Source organism: Rhea pennata, chromosome Z (genome assembly GCF_028389875.1).
Source record: "Rhea pennata isolate bPtePen1 chromosome Z, bPtePen1.pri, whole genome shotgun sequence".
Classification (NCBI taxonomy): Eukaryota; Metazoa; Chordata; class Aves; order Rheiformes; family Rheidae; genus Rhea; species Rhea pennata.
In genome coordinates, this window is record NC_084702.1 from 73,173,376 (window position 1) to 73,197,417 (window position 24,042).

The following is a 24,042-nucleotide window of genomic DNA, read 5'->3' on the forward strand; positions in this document are numbered from 1 at the left end:
AAAAATGTTGGTGAAAACAGAGTAAATTGATGACCACTGAGTTGGTATAAAGATCTGAGGGCCCTGAGTGTTGCTTCTAGATCAGGTTTATGTTAAAAGCATCATGACTAGTACCATACACCATTAAATAAGGAAAAAAAAAAGTACATAGTTTACATCGTGTATGTAAACAGGCCATTTGCACATGACTCATAAATGTCTTATTTATCATTCATTAAACACTATGTAAATGTGTGAACCAAGAGTTTTTTTCAGAGCAGTTTACAGAGCAGATGTAACCAATTTGAATAAATACATGTAAATAAATAAATAAAGAAATACTTTGATTTTTTTTATTTATTTATTTTTTAATGCACATGAACCTAAATCTGAACAAAACATTGGTTTGCAACAACCCTTTTCTGGTTGACTAATTGGGTGATTTATGTCAGTTTTGTTCGCTGAGAAATTGTTGGTGTAGGCAATCTGTTCTGCTTCAACCAGTGTTTGATCAAAATTCCCGTCTCCAAGATGCATCTGCAAATTGGCGTGTTGCTTTATAGCCTTGGATGAGGATAATTTTTCAGGTAGTGGGTAACAAGTGAGGATATTAGGAGCTTTCAATCCTGCAGGGGAATTACGCATATGAACTAGAAGTGTATTGCCCCTAGAAAACAGAGTTATGTTCCCTTCAGTTAGGCTGCTGAAATGATAGGAAAAAAATGGGTTGAGGCTACATACACGTTTCTAATAGGGGAGAAAGAAAACAAGTACCCAAAGAAGACTTTTAAGCACCATGAGAGAAACCATGGGATTGTCTTCCAATAGACAAGCTGAAAGCAAGAAATCTGCCTAAATTATGAGGAACTGATTAGTTAATAAAGGGTCTCTCTGAGGTCTTTGCTGGCAACACAGAGGTCAGGCTTCAATGATGCATGAAGCCCTTGCTAACCCTGCATAGGTTGTTCCCACCTCAAGAGAAGCAGCTTTGGGCACCTCAAAGCCTCATTTTCTGGATGGATACGTTCGGGAAATAAAAATGACATGGGCAATTAAGCTCAGTGAAGTGACTCTGAACCCCAAGAATTGCATCCGGGGAACCTGTATAATCCCCACAGGATTCCCCCTCCCCCCCCCCAGAATGTTCTTGCCTGTATTTTTGTTGACTGTTTTTTGTAAAGGATTTGAGCAATTTTGATCCTATAAGGTCAAAGAAAGGACTAACAAAATGCTCCCTGCAGGGAGCAGTCACTACGGGTCTGAGGAGCCTCTTGCATTTCTCTTCTCTTTTAGACTAGGGCTAGACAAAGTCTTCGAGAAAGAGTTGAGTCCAAAGGCTAACTAGTTTTGCAGGTACCTGAGGAAAATCACTCTGGAGAATGAGAACTGCCCTGGAAAATGGGAGACATTTTAGGATGGGGGCAGAGAGGTGGAAACAAGCTGGGAACACAAACCCCAAAAGGCTTTGCCTGGAAAGTTTATATCCAGTAAATACTTCCAGTGTCTGCTCTATTGTACTTCTTACAGTTTCCTCTGTCTAAAATGAGCTGTATCAGCGAAAACACTCCTACAGCAGTGTAACTGTATTTTCACCAGGCCTTTTGCTAATATAAATGTATCACTAAAAAAAAAAAAAAAAAAAAATCACATCCCTCCTCTGTCAGCAAAACTCTCTTGTGTGGAACTGGCCTGAAACTGCCTTGTCTGGTTTAGTTTATGCAAAGCTTAAACTGGATATGTTAAGAACCGCTTAATATTTTATTTTATTTTATGTTATTTTATTTTATTTTATCCTCCCTCTCCTTCTCTTTCTGCATCTCCCCAGGACACTGGAAGGGGTGACACCTATCCCTGGAGCTGGCTGGCAGAAAACACTGGCCGCAGCTGGGGCTAGCGGCAGCTTTGTGAGCTGCCCACAAGGTGGCCATCCAACCACCAGGAACAGCCTCTGCAGAGGGCAAGGAACACCTTCCTAAGGTGATACTGGTCCTGCCACTCCAGTAGAGATAGCTGGAAGGGGACCCATTCCCAGCCCCTGCTGGAGATCACCTCCAGTGCTGTCTCCAAATCAGGTGCCCTCTCTCCCTCCTGGAAGATTGTGCCTTGGACTGTCAGGGGAATCATTTGTCATGTTCGCAGTCTCTGAAATCTACACAGTCACACACTCAGCTGATAAAAAAATGAGTCAGTTTAACAAGCTTTTTTTACTCTGAGAGGTTCTTTTAACAAAACATTGGTTTTACTTTTCACACCCCTGCCCTAACAGGGAGCTCAGCAGTGTGTTTTAACAACACACCTTGCATGCCTCAGGTGGGAAAAGACAGGGAGGTTGGCCAGCAGCTAGGACTATTCAGCAAGTTCCTGATCTTGGCTAATGAGTTTTTCCCTTAATGGGTTTATATGGAGCCTTTCACACTCCAAGTGCCTCCCCAATTCACTTTGACAGATCCCAAACAAAAGGCTGACACACGACGCACCATGGCAACTACCACGACTTTGTCAAATATGTCTGAACACGATGCTGAAACTGCCAGAATGAAATGAAGAGCAGATGTGCTGGTCTCTGTGGAACACGTCTGCCTGTGCATGCACACCACACTCTCCACCAAGCTCGTCCAGCATCCTCTATCATAGAATCACAGAATCATAGAATCAGTAAGGTTGCAAGGGACCTCTGGAGATCATCATCTAGTCCAACCCCTCTGCTCAAGCAGGGTTACCTAGAACATATTAAGACAGGGTTGCATCCAGGCAGGCTTTGAATAGCTCCAGGGAAGGAAACTCCACAACCTCTCTGGGCAACCTGATCCAGTGCTCTGTCACCCTCACAGTGAAGAAATTCCTCCTGATATTCAGGCAGAACTAATGAGAGTCACGTTCAGCACATTGTTATGCTACTGTTTAGGCCTGATGGACTTGGCTGCTACATGCTATAGAAATCAAAAATTTAGGTTGCACACAAGCCTGGGGCTCTCGCCAGGTCCTGCCATCCCCGTGCTCTGCCTATCCGTAGGATCTAGGGCCGCATCAACCTGTGCCACCCTGCTGAGTCTGACACATCCTCTTCCTTCAGCAAGGGACTACCCCAAACCATCACATCACAGGACTAACATCTTCAGATGCTGAATTTCACTGAGAAGACTTTGTCGCTTGTGTCCTCCATGGCCATGGTTGAGAATTTCATACCCATTTCAGAACCTGGAGACTGTAAGAATCCTTCAGCTAAGACCAAGGCAGCCGGGGAACAGGAACACACAATTCAGAAAGAGACCAGAAATATCACTGTCAAAGTGTGGAACAGAAGCACAAAAAGAGACCAAGCACAAGCCCATGATCTGGAATAGCCCCAGTATGAGCTGTGGTCATGACTATGTGCTCTAGCCTGAGTCAATCTTGGTACCTCTGCGGTCAATGGAGAAAGACTGGTATCCCTCAATACTATCATCTGGTGCATCTTGCACAACAGAAGCAGGACTGCCCTTAGGAGAAGCCTCTATCTCATCCCTACAAGGGAAACTGAGACAACACCTTAGGCGACCTGCCTAAGGTCTGGTGTGATGAAACCCTGTTCTACACAGCTTCCTCAAAGCTGTGCATGAGGTAGTGATATACATTTCCTGAGCACCTCCTCTTTGCTTTTGTCTGGGCCTGTCAAAGTTTCTGTCTATTACAAATACAAACGCGATAGTTTCTGTTTTTATCTCGTGGCAAAACTCAGTGAAGAAACCTCACTAGTCTGGCTGAAGAGACAGCCCTTACCTTAGCAGCAGTCTGAGCAGGGATGCTACCCCACAGCGGGGTGGCTGAGCAAGGTGTCCACCTAGGCCTCTTCTCCCCACATTTTCATTTTCCCTCATCAGTCCCTCCTCACTACTTGCATTCATCCTGCCTGCTCAGCCCATGAACCTTTTGGGGCAGGAGATAATTATTTTTTTGTACTGCTGTGCCCAGAAGAGCCCCAGAGGCTTTTGTTGATGTGCCATGAGGCCCTCACCATCAGTGTCCTGAGGTAATCTCATAAAATAAAAAATAAATTTAATCTCTTTTTCCACAGCACACCCGCAGTGACAACAGCATCCAGCACTCCTCATCCCTTCCAGGAAGACAGAGAGAAAAAGGCCTCAGCAATGGCAAATGAGAGTCCCCCAAATTTGAGACGTTCCTTGGTGACATTTCCAGTATTTCCTATGAAACTAGGCCCCCCTCTTGCTCAAGGCCACAGCAGCTTGCTCAAGTCACGAAAACCTGGCTGCAAGGCACAGTTGTGAAGAAACGTAAGTTGTCAGATAAATATATAGCGTCTATAAATCTCCCTGGCTGTGTTTATATGAAACCTCGGCACCTTCCCCAGTGCAAATAGGGGTTAAATTATTCCCTGTTCTATTTGTATTTAAATGTTATGTTTCTATGATAAGCGTAAGGCAGAGGTGTCAGACAGGCCCAGCGAAGGAGATGGCACGCGTGAAAGGTGAAATAATAGAGTGTTGCAAACCAAGTGCGGAGAAGGGGGGACAAGCGAACGAGGGGGAGAGGAGGGAGGATGGGCACTAATTAAAGAGACAGAAGGGACAATGAGATGCAGGATGTCTGACCCTCTGCAGAGCAAAAGGACAAGAACAAGAATCACAGCAATTGTGGAGGGACTGCAGGAAAATTAGGGTCACTCACAGAGAGACATGACACAGGTTTGTGTTTATCCAGATAGCTCTCACTAATGTATGTGTATGCACGGGGGTACATTTAGATAAGAGTATATAAATATACTTGTGTTCTTGTATTCCTCATGCAAGACAAAGAGGTTGAATCCTTGTATCAGAAAAGCAGAGCTCAGCCTTAGCATCTAGAATGGCACATCCAGGGCCTTGGAAATAAAGAGGGATACATCTACCACCTTTGTGGCCTGGGCTAATCAAGAGAGTGAACCAGAAGATCATCACAGTCCTTTCTAGCCATCAAACCTCTTATTCCAAAACTCATGAGCTTTTCTAGGATTTTATCCTGAGTTCATCGCCAGGGCATCACATGCAGACAGTTTGCTTCTATGTGCAAGAACAAAAATTTTGTTTGCATATTTCTGTGAGAGAACGTGTCTCCTACAAGCACATAATATTCACTGGAGCAGTTCTCAATGCTTCTTGGCTTTCTAAGCATCTGACCCAGGTTGCTGCATGGCTTCATTTCAGGAGGGATACCAGACACTAATTAATGCCATTATTCATTTACATAGTTAATAATTATTTATCCCTACTGCTATTCCCTCCTCCTCAAACACTGCTTTCACACACAGTGAGGGACCAGTTGTAGAGGTGGGATCTACGTACTAGCAGGGCCCTCAAGCTTATCTCCTCAGCACCATGAAAGAGCAACCAAGCAGCCCATAGATAAGCCATGGCTAAGAAGAAAATGATGATGCCCCAGCTTGCGCATCACAGCTATCAGAGAGGACGCAAGAGGCAGGATGGATTTTCCTTGTGTTTTTTCCTGCTGCTCTCCCCAGCCGTCTATCTATGAAGAGGACAGAGGAGCTGGTGCTACAGGGTGTCTGTCAGTGTGAGATGGACCAGACTATCATGTAGTAGGGTCAGGAATGTGCCAAAGCCATGAAAGGGAAAAGGAGGGAGAAACCCAGGTTATTTCTGGGTAAACTGTTCTAGCCAGAGCACCCCTGAAGCTGTGTTACCGTGAAGAGCTGGACAAGGCATCAGCTTAAGGAAGAAACAAGGAGCTGCAGAGTGAAGGAGTGAACCACAGACACCCATAAATGTCACCAAAGTTTGGATTGAGGTCCAGCTCTGAACTGAAAATTGCTGGCTCAAACTCTTCTTGAGCTGGAGTCCCCAGAAAACCCTGCTCCCCTCAACCTATGTTAATCAGATGGATCAATAAGCTAAAAGCAGGGAATTTCCTGGGGCCTGGGCTACACACTCCTATTGCCATTTTCACAGCAGTCCTACAGCTCTGTGATGATGATTACAGCCCTTTCCACAGGGGAAGCGATTACAAATTCTGTTGTAGCTAATTGTAAATTAGCTAATTATCTTCTCCATGGTACCTTGCTGGAAAATACATGAACCTTGTAAAATGGAGGTGTTTCAAAAATTAGGACGGGGGGAAAAAACTAACAACAACAACAACCAAAATCCCAACCTACTCCAGAAACAACAAAAACCTGCCACTACTTAACTTCAAACAATAGCAACCAAATCTTCCTTTCACCTGCATGGGCTTCTACTTCCCCCCTTTTTTTTCTCCCCCTTCGTGTATCAAACAACACCTACAAGGGGCTAATACTGCTGCAGTCTTTAAAATGTTTGCTGAGTTCACCTGTTCCTTGCAGCTGGGTGTTGTGGGGCATCCCTAATCACATCTTAGCAGGAGTGATTTCTTTGTGCTGATCTCTTCCCCCTCCTTCCTCTCTAGCTTGGTTTTACTTAACAGATTCTTTATATCCCATACGCTAGCAGATATGATTGCACAGCTGCTGGTCTCCGACTGCTGGAGACGGAGGCTTTGAGACACCCGGGCTAGAGAGAATAGCAGCTAATCTGAACAGCTGTGTGATGGGGACAAACGTAAATGAATGTAAGCCCAGGTGTGGGAGCATAATTCTCCTGCACAGAGAAGGAAGCTTCATCCCACAGGTGTGTTGCTCTCTACTGTTGCATCTGAAAAACTTAGTTTGAGTGATTTCTCTTATTTAATTGTTTGGCAGCACTCTGGGCCTTGACTTGGACATGGATCCTACATCTAGAATAAATGAACAGCTGTGCAAGAGACAGAAGGTCTGTCTAGCTCAGTATGCTGCCTCTGATAATGGCCAGTGGTGTGCATCTAGGAATGAATATAAAAACAAGGTAAGCAGTTTTGTTAATTCCCTAAAATATTCTCTCAGGCTCCAGTGCTCTGTGGTTTAGGGACTTCTAGAGTCTGAAGCGGTATTTTTATATGTGATAACTTGCTATTTTTCTTTGATATAATCATTCAGCTAGCTTTTGAACCCATGCAAATGACAAACATCCACAATATCCTGCAGCAAGATGTTCTGCAGCTTAATCATATGTTGTGTTAGGAACAGCTTCCTTTTATTTATTTTGAACATGCCATAAACTAGTTTCAGTTGATAGGCCTTAGATCTTGTTTTGGGAGGGAAATCACTCTCCATTCATTTATGGAAGAGATGGGACACATGAGGATACACAAAAGCTTAGCCAAAGCTCCTTTCTGTACATTTCAGACTGGCATTCAAAACTCCTAGGTCTCATCTCAAGCCATGCTATGGATATTATGGAAGGCACAATCTCTTCTCCCTTAGTGTGATTCATTATTCTCTGTAACAAAGGGAGAGATGACCATGTAGTTACTGTCAAAAAATACCTACAATACATCTCTGGCAAAGTCAAAAGCTTTTGTGGAGATACGGTCTACATAAATCACCCAGGGCAAAAAGCAGCCTCAGTTTCCCCATCTGTTAAATAAATAGAATGGTGTTTTCACCAAATTAGGAACCAAAATTAGGCACTGCTGAGGTTCTTTAGTCTTTGCCCTTAGCCAGGAATTTAGGGAATTCTAGAAATAACAAAGCTGCTGACAAACTGGTGGTCAGGTCATTGGCTGAATCCTCTGATGGCTTCTATCAGATCTAAGTGGTGTTACCCAGTGAGGCTGCCCCAGCTGCAGGCTCATGCATTGGAGCCCATAGTAGGGGTAAGTCAAGGCAGGGTTTATCTCTGAATGAAAAGCCCTGCTTCTGCAAATAGCAATGAGCATGGATCTTGGAGTGCTCTCCTGTGGAAGATACTTACTTCTTGCAGTGGTATGATTCCCAAGCAGTGATCTAGGCACAAGCATCCAAGAGAACACAGATGCTGGCTACTGTGCCCCAAGAGTGACTGGAAAGAAATATAACGTGACGGAAACTAGTGAACCCAAGGAGTATAATTAAATTAAATGTCTTAGTCTATTCACAGGCTTTGGGACAGACTTTGGGACCCACATTCATATTCTTGTCCTATCCTGTCCTGTCTCACCTTCCAGAACAGAGAGATGCAAGGACATTTAGAAAAAAGCTCAGGCAAGAGGCATTAACACTATTTGGGTTTGGCTGGCCTTTGTACCTGTGGCAAGGCAGACCTGTTGTCTACCTGTACTGAAGCAGAATCCAACCTAACATCTACAGCCTCATTTAGACAGCTCTGATAAAACCACACTCAGGCTTCCTCTAAGTAGACACACACAGGATAGGTTACAGATAATGTTTGGGCAATAAGCCAAGCAAACCCTACGATGAAGAAGTACCCTAAATGACTCTTTCAACAGCAGAATCTCCTTATATAGCCGAGAATATTATAACCCCAAGACAAATATCAGCAGTTCTGACTTGCTGAACAGCACTGTAACAGCTGTCCATTGCCAAGAGATGCAATTCCCTGTGTAGATCTTAAATGACAGGTTTTATGGTGTTTGGTATTGAGCTGGGAACACAACTCACAACAACCCACTTTATTAGTAGCCACTGCTTTAGGAAAGCAGGTTGTAAGTACAGTCTAAGACCTGGTGTCATGCAAAGCACAGACTCTACCTGATTTGTCCCTGGCAGTTAATAATTCTTCCAAGTTTATTCATTAGCTGGAATACTTATCTGGGTTATTTCTGAGAATAATTCTTGTTGCAATATTTTTTGAGAGAAGATTTGGGAATCAAAGTCTGACCTTTCTAAATAGCTAAAATATCCTCTTTTCCCTTCTCTATCCCTCCACAATAGGATGAATATCTGAATTCAAATTAGCTTTCCAGTGGTGAAAAAGTTGCACATCTTTCTCTACGTGCTAGCAGCCTAGGCTTACAGTTCCCATGTTCTGGGAAGGCCCTTGGCCACAAGCTGGTACACTAGAATATTCATGGGAGAAAAGTGCCAAAAGAGAGCTAGCATCATAGTACAGAGGTGTGCAGCTCTGCTGTAACTGAACTATACAGGACTTTCTATGGCTGCTAGGGCTTCTTCCTACTGGAACTCTGTGGAGCTCTCCCAGGTCCAGCTTGATGGATTTCCCAAAGGAGGTGAATGAGAAGACTGTCTTGTATCATCAAATGACATCTCAAATGAACACTGAATTACATCACACTTTTACACTCATCTTTCAGAGACAGCTCAGATTTGAATACAGCTCCTGCAGGAAGTTCTGGGGAATCTAACACATCTTAATTCCTATGTGTAACATCCCTTTTTACACTGTCACAACACAAGGCTGGGGCTGAGCCTTAAGGGCCATTTGGTTTTCACGCTCATTCAGAGTAAAGCTTAGAAGATTCTTGACAAACTCTGCAGGGTCAGTGGTGTCAAGGCTGGTATGTCAGGAAAATAAGTTTCAATTCCTAAACTCATCTCACTGGTGACCTGTCAGGGTTTTGAAACTCTTTCCAGAAGCCTAGAAGGCCACGACATTAATCCATGGTAGCACTCAAGCCTTTAGCACTGAGGACTGTTGGAACAGCAAAGACATGGGAAGAAAGTGGGGGTGGGAAGGACATATTTTCTCTTGCAGGAGCTGTGACGACATTTCAGATCAAATTAAACTTCAGTTTTTAAAGACTTCAGTGGAGGTAATTGAAACACTTCCTCACAATTGCCTGAACCTACGTGTTATCTCTTTTTTTCCCTCTGTATATCATCCCTTTTCCCCCAAGCCTGAGACAGCCCTGCACGGCCACAGCCTCCTTTAATATTAAAGACGGTGATTAAATGGGATTCGCCAAAAGACAAAGGGCTGAAAACCTGCCAATTGTTAATCCCTCTTTCGCTGTGCTTAAAAATTCCATTTCCTTCATTTGAAGAAAGGTGGGGGGGAAGAAAAGAGAATTATACGCCTATGTCTAATTTAAATTCTGGCGTCGCGGGTCCTGTTCCCTTCTCCCTCTCTTGACGTCTGAATATATTCCTTTATTACCATTATTACAGCTTTCTGATTGCATTAAAATTCATCCACACGCTTCTCTCCACATTCCACTTTTCTTTTGCCAGTTTTTTTGCTAATTCTCTTTTTCTCTCCCCCCTTCCCTCCCCACTTTCAAATTATACAGAATGTCATTAAAGATCTCCACAAAATGCCTCAACTCCTTTCTCTCTTCCTTTTATAAACTTGCTGGCTTCCTTCCTCTCCATCCTTTGGTCTACAAACAAAGAAAATGAAGAAGGAGAGGCAAAAGAATACAGTAATAATAAAGGAATCCAGGCAGCATGTCTCATAGGTCTCAGTAACATCTTTCCTACATCATACAGCTCTGGGCCTAATGCTCACTTCAGTTATGAAACTCTATTTCACACAAAAGTTTTGTGTATTATTTATTTGAAGCATGTACCTGGAATCTTCAGCTAAAATGAGAGCAGAAGTGTGGTGAGCTGTGTTTGTAAGCATGGAAAGAAATAGTCCTGCCTGTAACTATAAGCAGTAAAATAGGAAGGTTGGAAATAGAGTATAATTTCATTCCACTTCACAGAGTGAGAGCTGAAACCTTGTGAAGATTTGCCTATGGAAGTGAACAACAGAGCTGGGCACAGAGTACATAGGCCCAGTTACAGGTGTTACTTCAAGACCTGAACTTAAACAGGATCAGCCCTTTGAATTCTTCAGACATCTCACTGACTGCATACAAGATCTTAGAAGTGTTATTTTATCTCCACGAGACAGATATAACTTCTTTTTGGGTGGTCTTTGCTTAAATCAGTCCCTTGGACCGAGGTGGAAGTCCCAATCTGGGCATTTTTGTAAGAAAAACTGAAGGTGAAAATTAGACCCTTTTCCTGTGAAGAATTCCATCTCTTTTATAGGCAGCCAAACTATATGGTGAGGGCAGCTACTTAACACCAGTGTGGTCATTTTAGGATGACTGATCCCACTTAACTGTCCTTGTGACTGTTCTTAGCCCTGTTATGAGGAACAAGCTGCTGCTCTGAATCTCTTCTGTTCACTCTCTCCAGTTCTTCATAGGGTGCCTAAGTGGTTTTGTGTTTGTTTTTATTATTTTCATTGCTTTCACCCTCAATTACACTGATATAATGAAATGACAGAAAATGGATGAAAAATGGAATTTTCTTTCTACAGGAAATACTGTTGTCTCAAAAATGTGCTTCCACATTGAATTGGAGAGGCCAAAGTTCTTGTGAAATGGAAATTCTTCAGTTGTAAAATGTTATAAATTTTTGTCTCAGAGGAATAAAAAGGCTTTGTCTTAGTAATTTCAAAATGTATAAGATATAAAGCAGAATGGCTGTGGTTTTCAACCAGACAAAGGAGAGTACATCTTCACACACTATATGAATACAGTGAAGAAGTTTCTACTACAGTTGAAGGCAAGTTATCAACTGGCTCCAAAGAGAATGAGACAGGTTAGTAGTCACTGGGTCCACTGACTACCATTAAGCACAAGGATCCAGATGCACAATCTTAGAAGGTCCCTGAACCTATGCATACTGGAAGGTAGGGATGAGGGGAAGAGTGAAGATTAGGGAAATTAGGGGAAGACTGACTCTTTATAAAATTTCCGTTCTTGTTCTTTCTAATGGGCACTGCTGGAGCAGAGGATGCTGTATTAGCCAAACCTTTGGTCTAACCCAGAATGGAAGCTTTTATGTTCTCGGTGTTTTAATACAGTACAGACTTGAAACAAAATTAATGAAAACAATTCAGTTAAATGACAGATTTGTACCTTCTGAAATGAGTACTGAATGTATTAATATCAAAAAAAAGTCCCCTGGCAAAAATCTCACTGAAAAGGACCTGTTCCAGGGGAATGTTTTGCCTTTTACAAAACCACACGTTTGGATAGATAACCATTCATTTGAAAAGGCTTTGGCCAGCTCAACAAATGACCCAGGAAACAAATGGATCTGTTTTAAGATGCTGTCTGGCAGAATCTGACCTGACTTATCTGCATACTCATTTAAACCATTACCCCAAGGGGTGTATGTGAAGGAACATTATATTCCAGTGATGCTACTGCAATGCTCGGAATAAACACTGGGTGTTCAGAGTTAGAGCTAAAGCTTATTGAAGTTAATGAACAAGAGTGTCAAGGAGTTTTGCAGCATTTGGATCAGACCTTCAATTTGCTGAATGGCTGTTCAGGGTGTCCCTACCACTGCTACTGGTAACGCATCTCCCAGGCAGGTGCTTCCACATGCAGGATGGCATATTTGACCGCACCAAGCTACATCTGGTGAGGACAGAGCAGAAGGATAGCAGAGCCTGAACAATCTTCATCACACCCTCGGTGGGCTTCGATTTGGGCACCTGTGTATATGCTTGTATCTTGCCGGGCTTTGTTTATGTTTCAGGGAATCAAAAACAATGACAGATTTATTGTCCCTCCTGGAAGTCTTGGACGCTGGGTCTGTCATTAGGATGCACCTAGATGCAACCTCTGAAATCTCCAGCACAGGCAAAACTCACCCTTTCCTGTCGCAGATAGGGAGGACATTCCTTCAGGCCTGATCTTGGCTTTTAGAAAAGCAATGCAGACCAGTGAGGCAAGGAGGTAAAACTGTGCCCAGTCGGGCAGCATCACCCAAAATGCCACAGCAGCAATGATGCAGAAAGTGTGATAAAAATTTATACCAACACATTGATGGACATGGGGGAATCTTTCTTTACCAAAATCAATGATTTACACACACCATGGCTGGAAGCAAGGCCTGCTGGAAGCAACAAAAGGACACCTATAGCTGTGGGATCCTTCACACTCCAGCCTGGAGCCCCCTAAGCACTCCATCTCTCTGGATTTGGGCTCATTTCAGACTTAGGGGAGACCGTTCCACTCAGTAGATTGAGTGGAAGATCTCTTCTCTTGCTGGGAAGTGTGAGATTCCTTTGATGTCACTCAGCATCCCCCTGCAAACGCTTTATTGAAGATTATTTCTTTCATTCCTTCCTCTCGCCCCCCCCCAACTTTCAACTCTGTCTGTCTTTAAATGCCACTATCATTTCCATCCGTTGACAGAGCTCTTTAACTGCTGTGCCGAATGGCATTCGCTAAAACCAACTAATAGAGGGAAATGAGGTTAACCTTTAAGAAAGGTGAAAACGAGCTGGGTGCTATACCAGCAGTAAAGATCAGTTCATAAACAGGCCTCTTGCTGCAGAGGCGTTTGCTGCAGGCCTCAGCATTCCCAGTAGCTTCATCTGCTGGGGGGTTTCAGAGGTGAATTTTGGGAGGCAGAAGGAATAGGACCCTGTGGCAGCAGAGTGACTCCAGGCACAGAGTTGTTGCAGGACTGGTGGGCTCCCGTGGACGACGTCTGTCTGAGGACTGGGGCTTTACGAGTTTTGGTTGGCCCTTGTCTGATAGGTCTGCAGAAACAAGCTCATGGCTCTGATGGCTGCTGTTTGAACTCACAGCAAATCTGCACTGGCAGTAGCAGACTCGTACAATACGTTGCTTGTGAATACATACCCTTACGCTTACTCACGCCTTCAGGAGCAGAGCTGTTCTCTACCATTTCCTCCCTAAGATGCAGGGAGACAGGAGTGATTTGGGCCAAATCCTGTTTTGTCTGTCTCCCTATTCAATTCCTTCTTTTCAGTGGTATTTTGAAATCCCTCACAGCTCAGTACTATGCCACCTATACTACCTATCATCTCTGCTTCAGCAAAGGTGAGATTGCTGAGCAGTCTGGTGTCTCTATAAGCACCTTCTTGCTCTTCTCTTTCTGTAGGGAGGTGTCCACAGAAAAGGAGTGTGTTTGTCTTTTCAGTTTCCTTTGAGTTTAAGTAATAGTCTCCTCCTTTGTCCAGCAGCTGGACAAAATCATGGCTTTCAACTGCAATCCAGTCCTATGTGCAACATTCCCATGCTTGTGCCCTGAGACTCCCTATCATGCAACTCAGGGGAGAGAGTGGAGAGAGCAGAGGACCAGACAGTATGTGCTTGCATACACTAATTGCAAGGAGAGGAGTTTCTCTTAGACTGAAAAGAAAACGAACAATAGGTGGGTCTTAGAGGAGGGTGGTCAATACCTCACGGATTTGGGTGTCCAAGGAAGGAGATGGGAATAAAGAAAATGTCTGAGAATTACTTTTCTGATGTCAGAGCTAACTTCATCTAATTTTAGTTAGACCAGAGAACTGGAAGTATGCATCTACTACCACCAACTATATTAATGACAACTGGCAATACAGAAGTAAATCATATGAAGTTGGGACACTGGTCAGCTTTCTCCATTCAGTTGATACAAAATGCATCTCTATTTGTACAAGAAAGGATTGAGGTATGTGGCCTGTCTTCCTCCCTGCACAGTACTGACCATAATATTGTCTTCCTCTTGCTATGGCAAATTATCCACGCTAAAAGTACTTGAAACAGGCAACTGTACTCGTGGACCAAACAGTCAGTCGTTCTAAACCTATACAGCTTCTTGAAACAAGATTTTTAGCAACTGCAAAACATCAATATATCCATGTATCATGCAATAAATTACTCCTCTCAGCAACACAGCCATGACCAGATCAGCAAATATAAAAGGCAGTTATCCCACTTCTGTCTGAGATTACCACCCGAAGAAATTAAATCCCTCATCCAGGGAAAAATATGAGTCTCAAAAATGCCATTTTCCTGCTGCTGGAACTTCACAGTCCATATGGGAAAACATATCTCTCAGCAGGGATCCCTCAGATCTCATCACCACTAGTAATGCTTTTTCGGTGCTGTGGAGAGAGAAAGGCTGCACAAGCCAGATTTGAACCTGACTCCAGTCCCTATTGCTGCAATAGTTCTGTAACTGTGCTAAGGGGAGACATCTTCTCCCTTCATCAGCAGCCAGGGCTCAGAGATGCAGAGACTGAGAGAGAGCGAAGGTGCTGTTTTATAGCAACCCTTTTCTGAGCTTGAGAGCTCACTGTGCTATTATTTTCTCCTTTTTCCATCATTTCAGGCCGTTTTGTGTTTCATGTTTGGCCCTCGGCAGGCTGAGAGACGTGCTGACAAGTTGTAACTTCCACTCGGCTCTGCGAGGGCTTTGTTCTCTGTGTGCATGGCACAGACTTGCTCCCCCTTTCGAAATGTGACAGCGAGCGATAACATTGACACAGAGAGCCAGTGCGTGGTCTCGGTACGCTCCCCATGCTAAAGACCCTCTCCAGCGATCTGCCGCATCAGTCAGGAAGCAAAGATGAGCATCATGCAGATAAAACCTAGTTGCAATGTCCCCCTGTTCTTCCCAAAACTCCCTTCACCCCAAGCTAGCCATAGACCCATAGCGCTTACGGCCAAAAAGGACTTTTCATGATCCAATCTTTTCTCCTATACTCTAGAGACTCCCACAGAGCTGTCCTCAAGGAGCCTTCTGTCTCTTCACGCAAAGGTTGGACCACCATGCCTAAGCTCTTTTGCCTCTGCCCTGTAGGAATTCCAGTACTTTATATTTTTGATAAAATGTATGTCCCAGAGAGGCATAAAGTCTTACTAAGAAGACATCAGGCAGAGCAACCATCAGCATTATAGTCACTCTGTTTTAAAGCGTATCTTCTTGTGACAAGAGACTGTCTCTAACTTCTGACTTGAATGTGTTTGGCATCCAACTCGAATTAGAAAAGTTTTAGAGAAAAAATCAGACTTTCTCCAATAGATTAAAGTGCTCTTTAATGCATCAGCTTTTCTGTCACTAAAGGTAATTCCGTAAAGACCGAAGTCACTTGGACTTCTCTGACGCAAGGATGGACAGAAAAAAAGAAAGTTTAAGAAAACTTAAACTTGTTATTTTGAGGCATCTGTTTCATTTATATAAACATTTTCCAAATCTTTTACAATTTTTTAAAGGTGGATGTTAGACTGGAATCAGTTTGTCAGCCTAGTTCCTGCCGATACTGCCCACTAAAAAATCATCCTTGTCCTCCAGTTTTTTTGTTTATACAGCAAGAGGTCTCATTAGGTAGTTTTGCCCACCACCATGCTGGGAGCTAATGTTGACTCCCTCAGCCACACCAACCACTTTTCTACGTCGTTGTCTAGGTACTTTTCCAGGTCATTGTCTTATGAAATATAAGCCCTCGTATACTTATGAAGTACAACCTCTCATTCTGCAGGCCTAGTTATTTTGTCCATGAGTCAACTTAGATTTGGTCTGCAGAAACACATAATGCTTCATGCAGCCAAAGCTGGTTCAGAGTGACCTAAGTGACACAGATGACTCTGTATCAGAGTCCTGTCCTTACTATTTTTCATTTTGTGTTATCTGCAGATTTTATCAGCCAGGATATTTAATTCCACATCATTCATGACAATATTGACTAGCATCAGAGCTTGTACTGATCCGTGCAGAACCCTGCTACAAATATCCTTACTCTGTCATGCTTCCACTTTGACAACCACATTTTGAGATTTGTCCATTACCCACTACTTAATCCATTTAATAAGGCCCTCTTGAATGCTGTACTCAGCAGGAACTACAAGAAAGTTCCAATTCTAGAGATCCAACCTTTGCAGCTCGTGATAGTTTCTATTGATAAAGAAAAGTCAATCACACAGTTTTGCCAAGGGGAAGATAGGATCTCAAAGAAACATAGCCCCTCTCTCCCCTTCCCTTGCTTCTGGATTTGTTCCCCCTCAGAGGCTGAACAGGGGACCTTCACCTCTGTTGCAGTAAGTTTGCTAACACTGATATTAAAGCGATATTGTATTTGACTAAATATGGGCAATGTTCTCCAGACATTGCCAGAAAAGCTGGGCATAGTCCTTAGCTGTGTATATTCCTCTCTCTGGGTAGTTACTGCTTACTGCCGGATCGCTGGCTCACTGACAGGTTGTGTCTGCTATGCATGTGTTGGTATTTCCTATGCAAATGTGGTGATTTAACTACCACAAGAAGGACCTGATTCTCCTTTATTATGCCAAGACCCTTGCTATTACTACATCTCTCGGACCCTGGAATGAAATAGCATCTACAAGATTGCCCCACAAAGAGTGCGAGAACTGGAGAGACCAGCAGCTGAAGGAAAAACAAAATCACATTTCTGGAGAATAATTAATGCAAGGGGAAACATACAACATTTTTTTTCCTTTCCTCACCTCAACATCTTTTACCTGGGGCAGAAGAGATTGTATTCAACGTACTCAGAGACTTCCCTACACAGTGAAGCAATATAAGGCAATAGAATTCTCAGTATTTGGTTTCCCTGAACATTTCTCTGGGCTAGAAACAAAGCCCAAGTCCCAGGTGAGATGACATTTATTTAGCATACGTAATGTTAACTAATACAAAATCAGGGAACATGCACTGAACTCTACCTTGACTGTCTCACTATTTAACTATTGGCTTGCTCTGGTTCATTTTTAACCTGTGCTAGCCATCTTTTCCCCATACAGACCCCCATACCCTAGACCTCATGGGTTCAAGCCAAGGTACTCCTTGGCCTCAGAGCCAGGTACTGGCCCTATCTTTCTTTCATTTAGCACTGTGCACCTTGTTAGACTGGACGCTGTGACCCAGAGAGAAGAGGTTTGAAGGATTTGGTTATGATTTTGAATAAAACCACTTTCCATTCTCAGGTTTGCCCATCAATAATGCCCTCAGGAGAAAGGTACAACCTTTTGTCCTAGCAACCTAGGTAATGGCCTTAAGTTCAAGAGAAAGGCTTTATCCCTAGTCCTGCTTTTAAATGGGAGAGTAGTTCTGGGAGAATGTCTCTGTTTTCTTTGCTCCATCTGCAAACCAAGGGGAATGATTTTGGTCTAGGCTGTTTTGAGATCTAGTGCTGAAAGAACATACTATCACAGTAATAATACAATAGTAATAACACTGCTCTAACATATTCATTCAAATATTGTCCAAGTAATAGTAGGTAGTGCTGCTAGCCCCAACTCAGGTTTGAGGAAACTGAGGCACAGTGAGGTTAAAGGGAAACATAGCCTGGAATAGTCTGAAACAGCCTGGAGAGAGCAAAAGCGAATTGTGACTTACTGCTTTGCAGTTCAAGCCAGCAGCAAACATTGCCATTTCTTTTGGGTCTATATCTCTCTTCCGAGCTTTCAGAGCACTAGTCCCCAGTCCTGACTCCAGAGAGCTTTGCAGAGATTGGATAAATTATATTAAAGCACATGATTTGGAGTTCAGTTCACTTAGAGGATGCGGGTGTATGCCTATGTGTTTGCATATGGATGCATGCAGAATGTGGGCGTGATTCCCTAAATACAAGGCGAAGTGCTTATCACAAAGAATAGACCTTAAAAGTTTATGAGCTGTAAGTGAGAAATCAAAACTGGGAAGAAAAAAATGAGGCAAAAAGGCAACCTTCCCACCACCAACAGCAACTCAAATTAAACAGCAATTGTGAATATAAGAAAAAGGCAGCTTTGGAAATATAGGGATAAATGACATTTGTTGTGAAACACCTTTACCACTTCTTTCCCTAAGTGATCAGAAAATGAGCTGGACTCCAGGGGAACTTTAGGTTGGATTAAGGCAGCCGAAACATTTTCAGGTCAAGCTGCTCTTGGCAGTAGCTTGATTTCCCCTATTAAGTGCCACTGGAAAACAGTGCCTCTGCCACCGCTCTCTAATCCCAGTGACCCCATAGCAGGTTGAGGAAGAACTGGGCACATTCCCCCACACACGCAGTCCTTTCACTCTTTCTCATCCGCCAAACACTGCTACCAAAATGCCTCCTCATCTCTACATGCACACACCATCCTCTGCATTAAGCAGGTCTCTCCATCCCCTTGGAACCTGGCACAGCTTCCCAAGGAGCATTCTTAGGGGAGGTTTGGGAAAGAGGAAAAATCCATAAGCCCCAGGAGAGCACATGTGATGCAGAACCTGCAAGGGCTCTCCATGGCACTGATTCACTTTACAGAGGAGTCAGTCAGGCAGTGCTAGCAACATCTGGGGATATGAGGTGGTTGACAGCTGTAAATCAGTGTTAAAGAAACCCAGATGAAAGCTGCATCACCAAGAGTGTGGATGCCCAGCTTGGGCAGTGAGAAACCAGCTCAAATATTTTAAATGCCAGAGACAGAGATAGAGAGAGAGAACAAAAGAGAAATTTCTTCCTTGTCTTTGGCACAGTTCAGACTCCACTGCCATGTCTCCATCTCCATATCCCAGTGAGACCTCACAAAACTCTGCATGGTGCCAGATCCAGCCAGGTACCGAGCGCTGCCATGGCGGTACTGAACAGCTGGTGGGATGGGAACTGCTGCTGATTTACTTCCTTACTGTTGCCTAGGTAAGCAGCGAGGTGGGGAAGGGGGGATGATTGAAAGGAGTGGGGAGAGAAGAAGAAAGGGGGAAGAAAAGATAATAAGAAAGCCCCCACTGCCCTCTGCCATTGTGCTGCTCACTAGAAGGCTCCCTACAGAATTACGCTGTCGTCTTGCAGGAAAGCATGTAATAACTGAAAATACAGTGTCAAAAGGAATTTTTCAGGCTTTGACAGCTCATAAATTACAGTTCGTTGACTTCTTCCTGGGTCTAGATTTAAATTAATAGGCAGGCAGATATATATTTCTTTTGCTCCTTTCGCCTGAGCCGTAGCAGTTGTGGAAGTGACGCAGTTTCTCACATCTCCACCCCCCCCCTTCCCTGCCTCCCTCCCTTAGAAGCAATCTTGCCCTGATGCAGATCAGCTCAACTCGCTCTCAAACCCCATGAGACGGCAAGTGGTCCTCCTGACACTGCTCTCCTCAACACATGTACTCTAATCCCCAGTTGGGAAAACAAAGGCAAGAAAATTCACTATTTCCTACTGCAAATGTTATCTTTACAAAATCAGGCCCTTTCAGATGAGGCATTTGGCAGAAAATAGTCAGAGATAAGTAAAGGTCAGAGGTGCTCAGGTGAGTTGGTGATGGCTTCTGTATTGAAGGTGAAAGCAAGTGAAAAGAATAGGCTTGTCTTTTAAATAAATCAAAATGTGGTGACATGAACACTGATGAGCAAATGTGCATTGACCTTTTAATGAAATCGTAGGTGCTCATGTGCTTGATAGTGAGAATAAGGTGCCTGTGTGGATGAACAGATGGATGGATAGATAGATAGACAGTTGCATGTAACAACAAATACACTACATAGAAGATCAAAGCTTCAGAATATAGTTATATTCTTACAGAGGTTTCATTATGCCTCTCTGAAATCCCTTTCAGACACTTACATTTGGATGCAATGTTACTCTGCACCCTAAGTCTGCTCAGCTCAGCTAAACAGCTACCAGCGTTTTTCCCTGGAAGAAATTTGGGAAGATGGAAGTTTGTACACATCTTGCAATGTTTTGGTTAACAGGAATGACCAGCACTACTCTGTCTGTGAAGGTTTACAGTTTGTTGGTGGTGCATCAAAACACCAAGATAGCTAGGGTGCTGGAGAAGACCTGCCTTCCTTTTGCATGGTGAGATACTGATGAGTTTGGGGCAGGAAACCTGGGGTCTGTCCATGCTGTTGCTCTGCAGTTGCGAGGAGCTCAGCCTGCATCAGAGTAATGACTGTGAAATTCCTAGGAGGCTATGGATCTGCAACATGTAGGTAGTAAAATGTGTCAAGTGCCTTTGAGTTCCGTGGTTTGAAAAGGTCTCATGTAAACAGGGGCTATTAATAGTTATTAATGGTTCCTGCTACAATTTGTAGTCTTAGCTGCCTAAGAAACTTGGCTGAATATTGGGCTGTGTGCTCCTCAGCTCCTTTGAAAGAGCAGTCCGGATGCATTTGTGTTTGAGGGGGCTGCAGTGACTCAGAAAGCTGGGAGCTGAACATTTTCCTTGTTTGCCATAGTAACACAGTGAATGGGAGCAAAAAGCACAGAACCAGAAGGAACATGGCTCCTGGCTGCCTTTATAGAGGTGTGTGAAGGGACTAGTGTGATAATCACACATTTGAGCTATGTGAAAGATCTTTGCGCTCTAACTACAGGATGCATTAGTGTTGGTGATGAAGGGCCTTCACATTGCTCAGAGAAAGCAACTCCTTGTGAAGTGCTGCAGGCTGTGGATTTAGTCACCTCTCAGATCAGTGGACCCTGTCAGATGCCTTAGCTGTGGGGCTGGGTGAGCTGTCTTGGGGAGCGAGGGGATCTGGGAGTCTTACTCGAGCTGAACATGGGAATGGCAGGTCAACAGTCCCAGGTGTTTGCCCTGCAGGGAGGCCTCATGTGCAGTGACACAGTGATGTTTCTCATTGACTGACTCCACAGCAAAATGGTCAACCGCTGTGTCATAAGCATGATTTGACAAGATTTTCGGGTGCTCCCTGTGTGGGCTCCAGTGCAATGACTGCAACTATGCAGCAGGAACAGAAACTCAATTTCAGTTCATCCAGGGGGAAAATAACCTATTCAGTGCTTAAGGTTTCACATCCTATCACTATCTAAGCCCTCAGTTTGATGGTATAAAATGATGGGCAGTTTGGATATGCTGATGCCTTGAATGGGGAAATTGGGGAGATTTCCTAGATCAGCAAAGAATCTTGGCAAGTATGCAGCTTCCCAGCATCCAGCTCCCATTGACCTCAGTGGGGTCAGGAGTTTCCCCCTTGGTTTGTGGGAGGGTCATTACAGAGGCTACTTGGAGCCCTGCAAGATGATTATTCCTTTCTGTCACCAATGGAGCTAAGGAAAGCTTTTCAGAAAGGTAAGTTGGAGAAGAAAAGAGTGGTACCTTCACAGGACTGCCCTCTAGAAACCAATTAGTTAGTCTCAGATAGAAGCCAATTAGCTAGGGTAGCTAAGACCTACCAATTCTCTGTGAATACTACCCTTGGAGCATAAGCAGGGTGATGCCATGTGCAGTAAGACAAAAACCATCAGTGTGCTGTGCAGAGAGACGAATTCTTGTTCAGAAAAGGGCTAATAATCATTGACTTGTTGGTGAAGTGGTATCAGCTTTACCTAAGGGGTGAAACCCTCTTTCTCGTGGCTCCCTCCATGAGGTGCAGTATCCACACGGCTGCATGTTCCAGTGATTTTATCAGGGGCTGTTAGAAACCTGCATATTCTAATATGGGACTCTGTTAGCTTGGGGTGTAGAGTATGGGACTCATGGTGCCTAAGTCTATTAGATGTGACCCATTTCATGAAAAATTATTCTCAGGAAGATTCTTCTATACAATGCTTTATTCAAAGGAGAACTGAATAACTAACCAATGGTGATGTTATTTTTTTTTTTTGAGAGAGAGAGAGAGAGGAGAGGGTCATTTGCATTTTAGACGACTGGAGCAATTGATCACTATCAAAACTCAGCCTTTCTCGCAGGCTAGCATGTACCTGTATCAGCATATTTTCAATTGGATTTACTAGAAGAAAGGGTGTAAATGAGTTCCACATAAATATATGCATTCTTCACCAGAGTTTCACTAATCTGCTGAAGGCCCTTTTGCATGGCTTTTAGACCACCACTGATCTGCAGACCTCAGTAGTGGAAAACTGCTCTCAGCTAATAGATACTGCCATCAGAACAACTGCACTGATATCCAGCCTGTATCTTTTCTATCTTAATTTCAGCTCACAACTACTATTTCCCATCAGCCCTTGCTTCTGGCCCTTCACTGGGACTATCTAATCTGTTATGCCCCTACAGCCCTCCATGCCTTACTCCAATGAATACTTACTGCAATCCCTGCTTTATGATTTGCAAAACAGCATTTTGCAGAGGACGCAAAGGCAAAAGTGACAGAGAAATAAGGCAACCTTTCAATCCATTTATCAAAGTCCTTGAAGTTCCCATTTCAAGGAAACAATCAGAAACAGAGAGTAGAAAAATTGAATATGAAATCCACGGCATTTTAAATAAATGGAAAGGTTAAAAACAAAGTCAGCTCTCCATGATGGTAATAAGAGAAAATCAGTCCTGAGATCTGTTGATCCTGAATTGATCTTGTTTATTAGGAAGAACCATTTAAATGAGCTGATACAAGAAAAATACCAAAATATAATGTTTATTCATTTCCTGTTCCTGTTTTCTTAATTGAATGTTTTGCTTTGCAGAGTGCAAAAAAATGGTTCTGATATTGTGCTAGCCAAATGAGACCCATTTAATCACACTCCATGGGTCAGAGTCTACATTAGGCCATGCACTGTTGAGCTGCACCTGTATTCCCCTGGCAAATGCATCATTAGCTGGCAAAGCTCATCCTGACATTGCCGAAGACTGAGCAGCACATCTGAACCACCCTACCCTTGCTTTGGAAATGGAAATATTTAATGGAACAATGAGGCAGGAACCTGACAACTGGACTTGGGAACTAAGACTCACTGCTACTAATTTACTGCTGCCCATTAGACTGTCTCCTGGCTAAGGAGAAGTTGTTTTCATGATGCTTGTTTGGCATAATTATTTCAGGCATAGAAACATTTAAATAATGAAGCTTGGAAGGCGTGATTTCTGAGCTGAGATCTCATCTATTTAGGTGTTTACAACACGTGTCATGATGATCCCAGCTTCAAGCTCAATGAACCAATGAGACCTTTAAGGGGATTTATTCTCCCTTGTCTGTGAAATCTGTGAGATTTCCCTCACTTTCATTTGGAAAGTTTGGTACTCTCTCTTCTCAGAAACATGACAGTGGACAAGCAGGACCACGGGTCCCATCTTCTATTTATGAGATGCTACAGCTCTGTGCTGAAACTAGGCATCAACAGAGCAAGCCCACACTTCTGGAGAGGGAGCTAGCTATATGACAGGCAGACAAAGGGCAAATAAAATTATTCCCTCCATGGGGGATTTGCAAAGGAGTCTATGGGGAATGTGGACCTGTTTCAAGATGAACTCTCAGGCTCTGCTGAAAATCACCAATATTATTTATTATTGTTTGCATTTAATATTGATCACAGACTCAGAGACAAATGCCACCTATTTTTAGCTGGTACTGACGGTGATCTTCAGGAGAGCCACAGCCACTTAGAAACACAAGTTTCTCTTGCCTTTCATTTAGATACGCTGCTCCTAATTTCTCACTGGTTTCTTTGGTGACTTCCAGCACTAGCATCTTTGCCCACCTTGCTGGAAATGTTGAAGTTGTGATGACTGGGCTCAGTTCCTTACAAACAAGTATGCATAACGACAACCAGAGTTTCACAGCTGACAGTATTGACT

At 43.5% G+C, this 24,042-nt stretch overlaps 1 protein-coding gene across 1 annotated transcript in view; it reads right to left on the reverse strand.

The window, feature by feature from the left end:
• Window positions 1-24,042, reverse strand: part of CELF4 (CUGBP Elav-like family member 4) — a 709,411-nt gene that overhangs the window by 106,402 nt on the left and 578,967 nt on the right. The gene's annotated exons all lie outside the window — the stretch shown is intronic.